We start from the raw sequence: 17,675 nt of genomic DNA, 5'->3' as shown, positions 1-17,675 counted from the left end.
TTTCTAATACTGAACAAATAATTCAGTTAACAAAATTGTAAAATGAAAATATAAGAGGGACTTACAGCATTATGAATTGCATCCAAAATCATCCCAAAATGTTATCTTCAAGTCCAAAGGAATAGAATGTTCCGAATAAAATCTACATCCTCAAATGCATTGGTCTACCAACAGTTCTGATATATCCAATCAATCCTAGACGCTAGCTATGTGAAATTGATGAGATAACGATTAACCATGTTGCGCATAACTACCCGAGCCAACATTCGACCATGCATTAACAAGTAGCCCGCCTAGCTCAGTCGGTAGAGCATCAGACTTTTAATCTGAGGGTCGTGAGTTCGAGTCCCACGGTGGGCGTACAATTTTTAATACCATTACAAATTTATACTACACTTTGTACACGCGTCTATTTGGCTACAAATAGGTGTGATGGTAAATGTCCCACATAAACGTTTTCTTTTCTCATATAATCATTTTTATGTTGAATTTTGATATCCTCTTCTTCAAATTCATTAGCTTGTCAATGTCTTTCTGGTTTCGACACAGCCCTCATAAAGGTACTGATTATGGTAGTGACCCTGTATGTACCCATCCAGATAAAAAGTGAATGAAATATGTAAGTTCATTTACATATTCTATATACTTCTATTGAAGCCTTTTGTTTTGTAATTCAATAGTGTTGGGATTTTTCTATCCTATCCTTGTACTGGTGTATATTTTTGTTTGTCATCTAATATTTTCGAGCTCTTAGCGCTTTAACGTCTCAGGCGCTGTACTAAGTCCACATAATTATTATTATTATTATTATTATTATTATTATTATTATTTTTATTATTATCAATTGTGGCAATTTCCAAAATAATGATAAATAATTCATCCCAATTATTTCTTCATTTTCATTTTGCAACTAAAATTGTAAGTCAGCAAAAATTCATTTTTAGGACTAACATATTTCTTTCTTTGCTTTTTTTTTTTTTTGGTCATTTTTTTTTTTTTTTGTTCTTCTTTTTTTGTTTTAACCATTGATATCACCTCACCGGATTGCGCGATCCTTTTGGCCACTGCTTTCGAATGTCCGATAGCCCGTAATCATACTTCCCACAAAACTGTGAACTCATTATTGTAACCTTCATGACTTGATCTAAGATAGGTTTCTTTCACATATGTACGGTGCAGTTTTTATTTTCTCCACGTTGCAAAGTTTCATCTAACTCATCAGAACAGGAAAGAACTGACAGTACCTTGCAGTGCTAGTCTCTTTTCTTCTCTTCAATTTAAGACATATTAACTTTTAGTCGCAGATTTTAAAATTCCTTTGAGATTTGTGTTACATTGCGAATTATATATTATGTTATTGTTTGAATCGTAAGATTAATGCATTTAATTCTCAAACGATGCATTGCATTCTTTAGCTTACTTAAATCGAGAACTATTATCAAAACTCGCAATTGATAAATCATTTTAAAAAGATCCATATTTTCATTCATTTAGATTGAGCATCCGAAACTGGACGGCAATTTTAAGACTTAGTATTTTAATTTTAAGACTTAGTATTTTCACCAATACAATCATCGCATTCTATACCGCGATGTTGTGACCACCGAATTCAGGTGTCCGAGAGGCGGTGATCGTACCTCCATTAAAACCGTGAACACATCCTGCATGCATATCTCATGCAGTTATTGTTGATTGAACCGAGAAGTCTTTATACGTCTTCACGGTGCATTCTTCGTTTTGTCTCCGTTACAACGTTTGAGTAAACTCTTTAGAACACGAAACAACTGATAGTAGCTTGCAGTGGTAGTGTCTCATTACTTTAAACATATTGTCTGTTAGGTGGAGCTTTTAGACTGGCGTTGACTTTTGTGCTTCTGTCCGTATTTTTAATAATATTCGTATCATAATATGAATGCATTCAATTTGCATATGATATAGTGGATGCGTTAGATTTACTGGAATCAAGAAGAAATGCTGACAGAATGATCAACATATCTTAGAGTTGATTAAATTGGGTACTCTATCCCGTTCGCATGGACATGTGGATACGCTCTCATTTAGGGACATTTTAGGAAAGGAGAGAAATACTTGCAGGTATATCTATATTCATTTTGACAACAATTGAAAATCAGTGGAAGCTAAATCATAACCACCTACCCTCGGACTTTCACCCATGACCCTTAGATTAAATGTCGGATGCTCTAGCGACTGAGATTGGGGCACTACTCATCCAAATTCTGTCAGTTTGTCAGTCTCGGATTTTGCTACGTAGCCCTTTCCATTACATATTTAAAGGGCGCGGCCATGTTTGTATCACATGACGTTTAGCACTTATGGTGCAGATAGATGCCCAGAGCTCGGTTCAAACGAAAATGCTTTTCTTTACATTTCACGTTAATATCATTTAATTGCACAAGTCTTTGGAATTAAGAGTTTTTTGTTATGAAAACAAAATTCAGTAAATGCGTCCCCCACTGCTGCCATCATATTTGCATTTCCAGTAATGCTGCATATTAGTTCGTTAACTGAGAAATGAATGAGTCATAATTACCCAATAGTATTACGAATCTATGGTCATACACTAAAAAACAAACATAAGCAAAACCAAAACGGTTTCTAATACTGAACAAATAATTCAGTTAACAAAATTGTAAAATGAAAATATAAGAGGGACTTACAGCATTATGAATTGCATCCAAAATCATCCCAAAATGTTATCTTCAAGTCCAAAGGAATAGAATGTTCCGAATAAAATCTACATCCTCAAATGCATTGGTCTACCAACAGTTCTGATATATCGCAATGGCATTTTCAAGAATTCTTTAGAAATAATTCACAATAGGCCAAAAATAATATTTTAACCCACGTAGCATTTTGTGGCTCCAATGAATAATTCAAACAAATGTTTGCTTCCAAATAATATCTAAACACAACAATAAATATACCTGAAGAATAATGTTACAAGAAGAACATACAAAATATGACTGACCAAATAGTCCAACTCCACGTACTTAAATACAGACAATAAGGAGTGAAAACTCATTAGCTACTACTCACTACGTGACAATGAACAAATATCCCTAAAAGCTCCGGTGGCCTAGTAATTACAGCGTACGCCTCGGATGCGGGAGTTCGTGGGATCGATCCCCGGCCGAGTCATACCAAAGACTTACAAATATGGTACTAACAGCTGCCTTGCTTGGGGCTCAGCATTAAGAGGTTAGTGTTAGGACTGGTCGGCCGGATCTCAGGATAAAGTGACTGGGTGGGACATCATGCCACATGTCTGCGGCATGATGCCCCAGTGCTAGCCATCACTATAAACTGCCACACAGCAGACATCGTAGCGATATGACTGAAAAATTCTTAAAAGCTACCTTAAAAATACAAATCACATGCACACACAAACACACACACACACACACACACACACACACACACACACAAATCTCCCATGTGGTAGAAATAAAACCACCACATCTAACACAACACCTTCCGTATTTATGTATTTTCTCCTGTACCGATCCATAGAAGAAAATCACAAATATGTATAGAGAACAATTAATTGGAAGCAAGTTTATCAACTTACAGGTACTATTTAATTGATCATGTAGTGTGTAAGCATTGCTTTCTCTGGAAACAAAAAAATTCAAGATAGGTGATTTTCACATGTGTAATTAACTGAGAGAAATTAAGGAAAGAATGCGAAGATTTAAGAGAAGAGCAGAAGGATAGTGTTTGTGTTGTCCGGACTGTAAAATCATAACTGTTAACACAAAGAAACAATGACTAGTCTAAACTTTAGCAACTTGCTCGGCTAATGACACATTTGTGCATTTCCTTAGTCAGCAAAATTTAAATTCCTCCGTGAATGGTTGATTGCCATATAAACTGGATTATTGTTTCCATAAGGGGCTAACATCTAAGATCCAATCAATCCTGGACGCTAGCTATGTGAAATTGATGAGATAACGATTAACCATGCTGCGCATAACTACCCGAGCCAACATTCGACCATGCATTAACAAGTAGCCCGCCTAGCTCAGTCGGTAGAGCATCAGACTTTTAATCTGAGGGTCGTGAGTTCGAGTCCCACGGTGGGCGTACAATTTTTAATACCATTACAAATTTATACTACACTTTGTACACGCGTCTATTTGGCTACAAATAGGTGTGATGGTAAATGTCCCACAGAAACGTTTTCTTTTCTCATATAATCATTTTTATGTTGAATTTTGATATCCTCTTCTTCAAATTCATTAGCTTGTCAATGTCTTTCTGGTTTCGACACAGCCCTCATAAAGGTACTGATTATGGTAGTGACCCTGTATGTACCCATCCAGATAAAAAGTGAATGAAATATGTAAGTTCATTTACATATTCTATATACTTCTATTGAAGCCTTTTGTTTTGTAATTCAATAGTGTTGGGATTTTTCTATCCTATCCTTGTACTGGTGTATATTTTTGTTTGTTATCTAATATTTTCGAGCTCTTAGCGCTTTAACGTCTCAGGCGCTGTACTAAGTCCACATAATTATTATTATTATTATTATTATTATTATTATTATTATTATTATTATTATTTTTATTATTATCAATTGTGGCAATTTCCAAAATAATGATAAATAATTCATCCCAATTATTTCTTCATTTTCATTTTGCAACTAAAATTGTAAGTCAGCAAAAATTCATTTTTAGGACTAACATATTTCTTTCTTTCCTTTTTTTTTTTTTTGGTCATTTTTTTTTTTTTTTGTTCTTCTTTTTTTGTTTTAACCATTGATATCACCTCACCGGATTGCGCGATCCTTTTGGCCACTGCTTTCGAATGTCCGATAGCCCGTAATCATACTTCCCACAAAACTGTGAACTCATTATTGTAACCTTCATGACTTGATCTAAGATAGGTTTCTTTCACATATGTACGGTGCAGTTTTTATTTTCTCCACGTTGCAAAGTTTCATCTAACTCATCAGAACAGGAAAGAACTGACAGTACCTTGCAGTGCTAGTCTCTTTTCTTCTCTTCAATTTAAGACATATTAACTTTTAGTCGCAGATTTTAAAATTCCTTTGAGATTTGTGTTACATTGCGAATTATATATTATGTTATTGTTTGAATCGTAAGATTGATGCATTTAATTCTCAAACGATGCATTGCATTCTTTAGCTTACTTAAATCGAGAACTATTATCAAAACTCGCAATTGATAAATCATTTTAAAAAGATCCATATTTTCATTCATTTAGATTGAGCATCCGAAACTGGACGGCAATTTTAAGACTTAGTATTTTAATTTTAAGACTTAGTATTTTCACCAATACAATCATCGCATTCTATACCGCGATGTTGTGACCACCGAATTCAGGTGTCCGAGAGGCGGTGATCGTACCTCCATTAAAACCGTGAACACATCCTGCATGCATATCTCAAGCAGTTATTGTTGATTGAACCGAGAAGTCTTTATACGTCTTCACGGTGCATTCTTCGTTTTGTCTCCGTTACAACGTTTGAGTAAACTCTTTAGAACACGAAACAACTGATAGTAGCTTGCAGTGGTAGTGTCTCATTACTTTAAACATATTGTCTGTTAGGTGGAGCTTTTAGACTGGCGTTGACTTTTGTGCTTCTGTCCGTATTTTTAATAATATTCGTATCATAATATGAATGCATTCAATTTGCATATGATATAGTGGATGCGTTAGATTTACTGGAATCAAGAAGAAATGCTGACAGAATGATCAACATATCTTAGAGTTGATTAAATTGGGTACTCTATCCCGTTCGCATGGACATGTGGATACGCTCTCATTTAGGGACATTTTAGGAAAGGAGAGAAATACTTGCAGGTATATCTATATTCATTTTGACAACAATTGAAAATCAGTGGAAGCTAAATCATAACCACCTACCCTCGGACTTTCACCCATGACCCTTAGATTAAATGTCGGATGCTCTAGCGACTGAGATTGGGGCACTACTCATCCAAATTCTGTCAGTTTGTCAGTCTCGGATTTTGCTACGTAGCCCTTTCCATTACATATTTAAAGGGCGCGGCCATGTTTGTATCACATGACGTTTAGCACTTATGGTGCAGATAGATGCCCAGAGCTCGGTTCAAACGAAAATGCTTTTCTTTACATTTCACGTTAATATCATTTAATTGCACAAGTCTTTGGAATTAAGAGTTTTTTGTTATGAAAACAAAATTCAGTAAATGCGTCCCCCACTGCTGCCATCATATTTGCATTTCCAGTAATGCTGCATATTAGTTCGTTAACTGAGAAATGAATGAGTCATAATTACCCAATAGTATTACGAATCTATGGTCATACACTAAAAAACAAACATAAGCAAAACCAAAACGGTTTCTAATACTGAACAAATAATTCAGTTAACAAAATTGTAAAATGAAAATATAAGAGGGACTTACAGCATTATGAATTGCATCCAAAATCATCCCAAAATGTTATCTTCAAGTCCAAAGGAATAGAATGTTCCGAATAAAATCTACATCCTCAAATGCATTGGTCTACCAACAGTTCTGATATATCACAATGGCATTTTCAAGAATTCTTTAGAAATAATTCGCAATAGGCCAAAAATAATATTTTAACCCACGTAGCATTTTGTTGCTCCAATGAATAATTCAAACAAATGTTTGCTTCCAAATAATATCTAAACACAACAATAAATATACCTGAAGAATAATGTTACAAGAAGAACATACAAAATATGACTGACCAAATAGTCCAACTCCACGTACTTAAATACAGACAATAAGGAGTGAAAACTCATTAGCTACTACTCACTACGTGACAATGAACAAATATCCCTAAAAGCTCCGGTGGCCTAGTAATTACAGCGTACGCCTCGGATGCGGGAGTTCGTGGGATCGATCCCCGGCCGAGTCATACCAAAGACTTACAAATATGGTACTAACAGCTGCCTTGCTTGGGGCTCAGCATTAAGAGGTTAGTGTTAGGACTGGTCGGCCGGATCTCAGGATAAAGTGACTGGGTGGGACATCATGCCACATGTCTGCGGCATGATGCCCCAGTGCTAGCCATCACTATAAACTGCCACACTGCAGACATTGTAGCGATATGACTGAAAAATTCTTAAAAGCTACCTTAAAAATACAAATCACATGCACACACAAACACACACACACACACACACACACACACACACACACACACACAAATCTCCCATGTCGTAGAAATAAAACCACCACATCTAACACAACACCTTCCGTATTTATGTATTTTCTCCTGTACCGATCCATAGAAGAAAATCACAAATATGTATAGAGAACAATTAATTGGAAGCAAGTTTATCAACTTACAGGTACTATTTAATTGATTATGTAGTGTGTAAGCATTGCTTTCTCTGGAAACATTAAAATGTCAAGATAGGTGATTTTCACATGTGTAATTAATTGAGAGAAATTAAGGAAAGAATGCGAAGATTTTAGAGAAGAGCAGAAGGATAGTGTTTGTGTTGTCCGGACTGTAAAATCATAACTGTTAACACAAAGAAACAATGACTAGTCTTAACTTTAGCAACTTGCTCGGCTAATGACACATTTGTGCATTTCCTTATGCAGCAAAATTTAAATTCCTCCGTGAATGGTTGATTGCCATATAAACTGGATTATTGTTTCCATAAGGGGCTAACATCTAAGATCCAATCAATCCTGGACGCTAGCTATGTGAAATTGATGAGATAACGATTAACCATGTTGCGCATAACTACCCGAGCCAACATTCGACCATGCATTAACAAGTAGCCCGCCTAGCTCAGTCGGTAGAGCATCAGACTTTTAATCTGAGGGTCGTGAGTTCGAGTCCCACGGTGGGCGTACAATTTTTAATACCATTACAAATTTATACTACACTTTGTACACGCGTCTATTTGGCTACAAATAGGTGTGATGGTAAATGTCCCACATAAACGTTTTCTTTTCTCATATAATCATTTTTATGTTGAATTTTGATATCCTCTTCTTCAAATTCATTAGCTTGTCAATGTCTTTCTGGTTTCGACACAGCCCTCATAAAGGTACTGATTATGCTAGTGACCCTGTATGTACCCATCCAGATAAAAAGTGAATGAAATATGTAAGTTCATTTACATATTCTATATACTTCTATTGAAGCCTTTTGTTTTGTAATTCAATAGTGTTGGGATTTTTCTATCCTATCCTTGTACTGGTGTATATTTTTGTTTGTCATCTAATATTTTCGAGCTCTTAGCGCTTTAACGTCTCAGGCGCTGTACTAAGTCCACATAATTATTATTATTATTATTATTATTATTATTATTATTATTATTATTATTATTATTTTTATTATTATCAATTGTGGCAATTTCCAAAATAATGATAAATAATTCATCCCAATTATTTCTTCATTTTGATTTTGCAACTAAAATTGTAAGTCAGCAAAAATTCATTTTTAGGACTAACATATTTCTTTCTTTCCTTTTTTTTTTTTTTGGTCATTTTTTTTTTTTTTGTTCTTCTTTTTTTGTTTTAACCATTGATATCACCTCACCGGATTGCGCGATCCTTTTGGCCACTGCTTTCGAATGTCCGATAGCCCGTAATCATACTTCCCACAAAACTGTGAACTCATTATTGTAACCTTCATGACTTGATCTAAGATAGGTTTCTTTCACATATGTACGGTGCAGTTTTTATTTTCTCCACGTTGCAAAGTTTCATCTAACTCATCAGAACAGGAAAGAACTGACAGTACCTTGCAGTGCTAGTCTCTTTTCTTCTCTTCAATTTAAGACATATTAACTTTTAGTCGCAGATTTTAAAATTCCTTTGAGATTTGTGTTACATTGCGAATTATATATTATGTTATTGTTTGAATCGTAAGATTCATGCATTTAATTCTCAAACGATGCATTGCATTCTTTAGCTTACTTAAATCGAGAACTATTATCAAAACTCGCAATTGATAAATCATTTTAAAAAGATCCATATTTTCATTCATTTAGATTGAGCATCCGAAACTGGACGGCAATTTTAAGACTTAGTATTTTAATTTTAAGACTTAGTATTTTCACCAATACAATCATCGCATTCTATACCGCGATGTTGTGACCACCGAATTCAGGTGTCCGAGAGGCGGTGATCGTACCTCCATTAAAACCGTGAACACATCCTGCATGCATATCTCAAGCAGTTATTGTTGATTGAACCGAGAAGTCTTTATACGTCTTCACGGTGCATTCTTCGTTTTGTCTCCGTTACAACGTTTGAGTAAACTCTTTAGAACACGAAACAACTGATAGTAGCTTGCAGTGGTAGTGTCTCATTACTTTAAACATATTGTCTGTTAGGTGGAGCTTTTAGACTGGCGTTGACTTTTGTGCTTCTGTCCGTATTTTTAATAATATTCGTATCATAATATGAATGCATTCAATTTGCATATGATATAGTGGATGCGTTAGATTTACTGGAATCAAGAAGAAATGCTGACAGAATGATCAACATATCTTAGAGTTGATTAAATTGGGTACTCTATCCCGTTCGCATGGACATGTGGATACGCTCTCATTTAGGGACATTTTAGGAAAGGAGAGAAATACTTGCAGGTATATCTATATTCATTTTGACAACAATTGAAAATCAGTGGAAGCTAAATCATAACCACCTACCCTCGGACTTTCACCCATGACCCTTAGATTAAATGTCGGATGCTCTAGCGACTGAGATTGGGGCACTACTCATCCAAATTCTGTCAGTTTGTCAGTCTCGGATTTTGCTACGTAGCCCTTTCCATTACATATTTAAAGGGCGCGGCCATGTTTGTATCACATGACGTTTAGCACTTATGGTGCAGATAGATGCCCAGAGCTCGGTTCAAACGAAAATGCTTTTCTTTACATTTCACGTTAATATCATTTAATTGCACAAGTCTTTGGAATTAAGAGTTTTTTGTTATGAAAACAAAATTCAGTAAATGCGTCCCCCACTGCTGCCATCATATTTGCATTTCCAGTAATGCTGCATATTAGTTCGTTAACTGAGAAATGAATGAGTCATAATTACCCAATAGTATTACGAATCTATGGTCATGCACTAAAAAACAAACATAAGCAAAACCAAAACGGTTTCTAATACTGAACAAATAATTCAGTTAACAAAATTGTAAAATGAAAATATAAGAGGGACTTACAGCATTATGAATTGCATCCAAAATCATCCCAAAATGTTATCTTCAAGTCCAAAGGAATAGAATGTTCCGAATAAAATCTACATCCTCAAATGCATTGGTCTACCAACAGTTCTGATATATCGCAATGGCATTTTCAAGAATTCTTTAGAAATAATTCACAATAGGCCAAAAATAATATTTTAACCCACGTAGCATTTTGTGGCTCCAATGAATAATTCAAACAAATGTTTGCTTCCAAATAATATCTAAACACAACAATAAATATACCTGAAGAATAATGTTACAAGAAGAACATACAAAATATGACTGACCAAATAGTCCAACTCCACGTACTTAAATACAGACAATAAGGAGTGAAAACTCATTAGCTACTACTCACTACGTGACAATGAACAAATATCCCTAAAAGCTCCGGTGGCCTAGTAATTACAGCGTACGCCTCGGATGCGGGAGTTCGTGGGATCGATCCCCGGCCAAGTCATACCAAAGACTTACAAATATGGTACTAACAGCTGCCTTGCTTGGGGCTCAGCATTAAGAGGTTAGTGTTAGGACTGGTCGGCCGGATCTCAGGATAAAGTGACTGGGTGGGACATCATGCCACATGTCTGCGGCATGATGCCCCAGTGCTAGCCATCACTATAAACTGCCACACTGCAGACATTGTAGCGATATGACTGAAAAATTCTTAAAAGCTACCTTAAAAATACAAATCACATGCACACACAAACACACACACACACACACACACACACACACACAAATCTCCCATGTCGTAGAAATAAAACCACCACATCTAACACAACACCTTCCGTATTTATGTATTTTCTCCTGTACCGATCCATAGAAGAAAATCACAAATATGCATAGAGAACAATTAATTGGAAGCAAGTTTATCAACTTACAGGTACTATTTAATTGATTATGTAGTGTGTAAGCATTGCTTTCTCTGGAAACAAAAAAATGTCAAAATAGGTGATTTTCACATGTTTAATTAACTGAGAGAAATTAAGGAAAGAATGCGAAGATTTAAGAGAAGAGAGGAAGGATAGTGTTTGTGTTGTCCGGACTGTAAAATCATAACTGTTAACACAAAGAAACAATGACTAGTCTTAACTTTAGCAACTTGCTCGGCTAATGACACATTTGTGCATTTCCTAATGCAGCAAAATTTAAATTCCTCCGTGAATGGTTGATTGCCATATAAACTGGATTATTGTTTCCATAAGGGGCTAACATCTAAGATCCAATCAATCCTGGACGCTAGCTATGTGAAATTGATGAGATAACGATTAACCATGTTGCGCATAACTACCCGAGCCAACATTCGACCATGCATTAACAAGTAGCCCGCCTAGCTCAGTCGGTAGAGCATCAGACTTTTAATCTGAGGGTCGTGAGTTCGAGTCCCACGGTGGGCGTACAATTTTTAATACCATTACAAATTTATACTACACTTTGTACACGCGTCTATTTGGCTACAAATAGGTGTGATGGTAAATGTCCCACAGAAACGTTTTCTTTTCTCATATAATCATTTTTATGTTGAATTTTGATATCCTCCTCTTCAAATTCATTAGCTTGTCAATGTCTTTCTGGTTTCGACACAGCCCTCATAAAGGTACTGATTATGGTAGTGACCCTGTATGTACCCATCCAGATAAAAAGTGAATGAAATATGTAAGTTCATTTACATATTCTATATACTTCTATTGAAGCCTTTTGTTTTGTAATTCAATAGTGTTGGGATTTTTCTATCCTATCCTTGTACTGGTGTATATTTTTGTTTGTTATCTAATATTTTCGAGCTCTAAGCGCTTTAACGTCTCAGGCGCTGTACTAAATCCACATAATTATTATTATTATTATTATTATTATTATTATTATTATTATTATTATTATTATCAATTGTGGCAATTTCCAAAATAATGATAAATAATTCATCCCAATTATTTCTTCATTTTGATTTTGCAACCAGAATTATAAGTCAGCAAAAATTCATTTTTAGGACTAACATATTTCTTTCTTTCCTTTTTTTTTTTTTGGTCATTTTTTTTTTTTTGTTCTTCTTTTTTTCTTTTAACCATTGATATCACCTCACCGGATTGCGCGATCCTTTTGGCCACTGCTTTCGAATGTCCGATAGCCCGTAATCATACTTCCCACAAAACTGTGAACTCATTATTGTAACCTTCATGACTTGATCTAAGATAGGTTTCTTTCACATATGTACGGTGCAGTTTTTATTTTCTCCACGTTGCAAAGTTTCATCTAACTCATCAGAACAGGAAAGAACTGACAGTACCTTGCAGTGCTAGTCTCTTTTCTTCTCTTCAATTTAAGACATATTAACTTTTAGTCGCAGATTTTAAAATTCCTTTGAGATTTGTGTTACATTGCGAATTATATATTATGTTATTGTTTGAATCGTAAGATTAATGCATTTAATTCTCAAACGATGCATTGCATTCTTTAGCTTACTTAAATCGAGAACTATTATCAAAACTCGCAATTGATAAATCATTTTAAAAAAATCCATATTTTCATTCATTTAGATTGAGCATCCGAAACTGGACGGCAATTTTAAGACTTAGTATTTTAATTTTAAGACTTAGTATTTTCACCAATACAATCATCGCATTCTATACCGCGATGTTGTGACCACCGAATTCAGGTGTCCGAGAGGCGGTGATCGTACCTCCATTAAAACCGTGAACACATCCTGCATGCATATCTCATGCAGTTATTGTTGATTGAACCGAGAAGTCTTTATACGTCTTCACGGTGCATTCTTCGTTTTGTCTCCGTTACAACGTTTGAGTAAACTCTTTAGAACACCAAACAACTGATAGTAGCTTGCAGTGGTAGTGTCTCATTACTTTAAACATATTGTCTGTTAGGTGGAGCTTTTAGACTGGCGTTGACTTTTGTGCTTCTGTCCGTATTTTTAATAATATTCGTATCATAATATGAATGCATTCAATTTGCATATGATATAGTGGATGCGTTAGATTTACTGGAATCAAGAAGAAATGCTGACAGAATGATCAACATATCTTAGAGTTGATTAAATTGGGTACTCTATCCCGTTCGCATGGACATGTGGATACGCTCTCATTTAGGGACATTTTAGGAAAGGAGAGAAATACTTGCAGGTATATCTATATTCATTTTGACAACAATTGAAAATCAGTGGAAGCTAAATCATAACCACCTACCCTCGGACTTTCACCCATGACCCTTAGATTAAATGTCGGATGCTCTAGCGACTGAGATTGGGGCACTACTCATCCAAATTCTGTCAGTTTGTCAGTCTCGGATTTTGCTGCGTAGCCCTTTCCATTACATATTTAAAGGGCGCGGCCATGTTTGTATCACATGACGTTTAGCACTTATGGTGCAGATAGATGCCCAGAGCTCGGTTCAAACGAAAATGCTTTTCTTTACATTTCACGTTAATATCATTTAATTGCACAAGTCTTTGGAATTAAGAGTTTTTTGTTATGAAAACAAAATTCAGTAAATGCGTCCCCCACTGCTGCCATCATATTTGCATTTCCAGTAATGCTGCATATTAGTTCGTTAACTGAGAAATGAATGAGTCATAATTACCCAATAGTATTACGAATCTATGGTCATACACTAAAAAACAAACATAAGCAAAACCAAAACGGTTTCTAATACTGAACAAATAATTCAGTTAACAAAATTGTAAAATGAAAATATAAGAGGGACTTACAGCATTATGAATTGCATCCAAAATCATCCCAAAATGTTATCTTCAAGTCCAAAGGAATAGAATGTTCCGAATAAAATCTACATCCTCAAATGCATTGGTCTACCAACAGTTCTGATATATCACAATGGCATTTTCAAGAATTCTTTAGAAATAATTCACAATAGGCCAAAAATAATATTTTAACCCACGTAGCATTTTGTGGCTCCAATGAATAATTCAAACAAATGTTTGCTTCCAAATAATATCTAAACACAACAATAAATATACCTGAAGAATAATGTTACAAGAAGAACATACAAAATATGACTGACCAAATAGTCCAACTCCACGTACTTAAATACAGACAATAAGGAGTGAAAACTCATTAGCTACTACTCACTACGTGACAATGAACAAATATCCCTAAAAGCTCCGGTGGCCTAGTAATTACAGCGTACGCCTCGGATGCGGGAGTTCGTGGGATCGATCCCCGGCCGAGTCATACCAAAGACTTACAAATATGGTACTAACAGCTGCCTTGCTTGGGGCTCAGCATTAAGAGGTTAGTGTTAGGACTGGTCGGCCGGATCTCAGGATAAAGTGACTGGGTGGGACATCATGCCACATGTCTGCGGCATGATGCCCCAGTGCTAGCCATCACTATAAACTGCCACACTGCAGACATCGTAGCGATATGACTGAAAAATTCTTAAAAGCTACCTTAAAAATACAAATCACATGCACACACAAACACACACACACACACACACACACACACAAATCTCCCATGTCGTAGAAATAAAACCACCACATCTAACACAACACCTTCCGTATTTATGTATTTTCTCCTGTACCGATCCATAGAAGAAAATCACAAATATGTATAGAGAACAATTAATTGGAAGCAAGTTTATCAACTTACAGGTACTATTTAATTGATTATGTAGTGTGTAAGCATTGCTTTCTCTGGAAACAAAAAATTTCAAGATAGGTGATTTTCACATGTGTAATTAACTGAGAGAAATTAAGGAAAGAATGCGAAGATTTAAGAGAAGAGCAGAAAGATAGTGTTTGTGTTGTCCGGACTGTAAAATCATAACAGTTAACACAAAGAAACAATGACTAGTCTTAACTTTAGCAACTTGCTCGGCTAATGACACATTTGTGCATTTCCTTAGGCAGCAAAATTTAAATTCCTCCGTGAATGGTTGATTGCCATATAAACTGGATTATTGTTTCCATAAGGGGCTAACATCTAAGATCCAATCAATCCTGGACGCTAGCTATGTGAAATTGATGAGATAACGATTAACCATGCTGCGCATAACTACCCGAGCCAACATTCGACCATGCATTAACAAGTAGCCCGCCTAGCTCAGTCGGTAGAGCATCAGACTTTTAATCTGAGGGTCGTGAGTTCGAGTCCCACGGTGGGCGTATAATTTTTAATACCATTACAAATTTATACTACACTTTGTACACGCGTCTATTTGGCTACAAATAGGTGTGATGGTAAATGTCCCACAGAAACGTTTTCTTTTCTCATATAATCATTTTTATGTTGAATTTTGATATCCTCTTCTTCAAATTCATTAGCTTGTCAATGTCTTTCTGGTTTCGACACAGCCCTCATAAAGGTACTGATTATGGTAGTGACCCTGTATGTACCCATCCAGATAAAAAGTGAATGAAATATGTAAGTTCATTTACATATTCTATATACTTCTATTGAAGCCTTTTGTTTTGTAATTCAATAGTGTTGGGATTTTTCTATCCTATCCTTGTACTGGTGTATATTTTTGTTTGTTATCTAATATTTTCGAGCTCTTAGCGCTTTAACGTCTCAGGCGCTTTACTAAGTCCACATAATTATTATTATTATTATTATTATTATTATTATTATTATTATTATTATTATTATTATTATTATTATTTTTATTATTATCAATTGTGGCAATTTCCAAAATAATGATAAATAATTCATCCCAATTATTTCTTCATTTTCATTTTGCAACTAAAATTGTAAGTCAGCAAAAATTCATTTTTAGGACTAACATATTTCTTTCTTTACTTTTTTTTTTTTTTGGTCATTTTTTTTTTTTTGTTCTTCTTTTTTTCTTTTAAACATTGATATCACCTCACCGGATTGCGCGATCCTTTTGGCCACTGCTTTCGAATGTCCGATACCCCGTAATCATACTTCCCACAAAACTGAACTCATTATTGTAACCTTCATGACTTGATCTAAGATAGGTTTCTTTCACATATGTACGGTGCAGTTTTTATTTTCTCCACTTTGCAAAGTTTCATCTAACTCATCAGAACAGGAAAGAACTGACAGTACCTTGCAGTGCTAGTCTCTTTTCTTCTCTTCAATTTAAGACATATTAACTTTTAGTCGCAGATTTTAAAATTCCTTTGAGATTTGTGTTACATTGCGAATTATATATTATGTTATTGTTTGAATCGTAAGATTAATGCATTTAATTCTCAAACGATGCATTGCATTCTTTAGCTTACTTAAATCGAGAACTATTATCAAAACTCGCAATTGATAAATCATTTTAAAAAGATCCATATTTTCATTCATTTAGATTGAGCATCCGAAACTGGACGGCAATTTTAAGACTTAGTATTTTAATTTTAAGACTTAGTATTTTCACCAATACAATCATCGCATTCTATACCGCGATGTTGTGACCACCGAATTCAGGTGTCCGAGAGGCGGTGATCGTACCTCCATTAAAACCGTGAACACATCCTGCATGCATATCTCATGCAGTTATTGTTGATTGAACCGAGAAGTCTTTATACGTCTTCACGGTGCATTCTTCGTTTTGTCTCCGTTACAACGTTTGAGTAAACTCTTTAGAACACGAAACAACTGATAGTAGCTTGCAGTGGTAGTGTCTCATTACTTTAAACATATTGTCTGTTAGGTGGAGCTTTTAGACTGGCGTTGACTTTTGTGCTTCTGTCCGTATTTTTAATAATATTCGTATCATAATATGAATGCATTCAATTTGCATATGATATAGTGGATGCGTTAGATTTACTGGAATCAAGAAGAAATGCTGACAGAATGATCAACATATCTTAGAGTTGATTAAATTGGGTACTCTATCCCGTTCGCATGGACATGTGGATACGCTCTCATTTAGGGACATTTTAGGAAAGGAGAGAAATACTTGCAGGTATATCTATATTCATTTTGACAACAATTGAAAATCAGTGGAAGCTAAATCATAACCACCTACCCTCGGACTTTCACCCATGACCCTTAGATTAAATGTCGGATGCTCTAGCGACTGAGATTGGGGCACTACTCATCCAAATTCTGTCAGTTTGTCAGTCTCGGATTTTGCTGCGTAGCCCTTTCCATTACATATTTAAAGGGCGCGGCCATGTTTGTATCACATGACGTTTAGCACTTATGGTGCAAATAGATGCCCAGAGCTCGGTTCAAACGAAAATGCTTTTCTTTACATTTCACGTTAATATCATTTAATTGCACAAGTCTTTGGAATTAAGAGTTTTTTGTTATGAAAACATAATTCAGTAAATGCGTCCCCCACTGCTGCCATCATATTTGCATTTCCAGTAATGCTGCATATTAGTTCGTTAACTGAGAAATGAATAGTATTACGAATCTATGGTCATACACTAAAAAACAAACATAAGCAAAACCAAAACGGTTTCTAATACTGAACAAATAATTCAGTTAACAAAATTGTAAAATGAAAATATAAGAGGGACTTAC

Source organism: Sinohyriopsis cumingii, chromosome 11, assembly GCF_028554795.1.
Source record: "Sinohyriopsis cumingii isolate HCF-2022 chromosome 11, ASM2855479v2, whole genome shotgun sequence".
NCBI lineage: Eukaryota > Metazoa > Mollusca > Bivalvia > Unionida > Unionidae > Sinohyriopsis > Sinohyriopsis cumingii.
The sequence above is the reverse complement of the archived record's forward strand: the minus strand, read 5'-3'. Positions refer to the sequence as shown.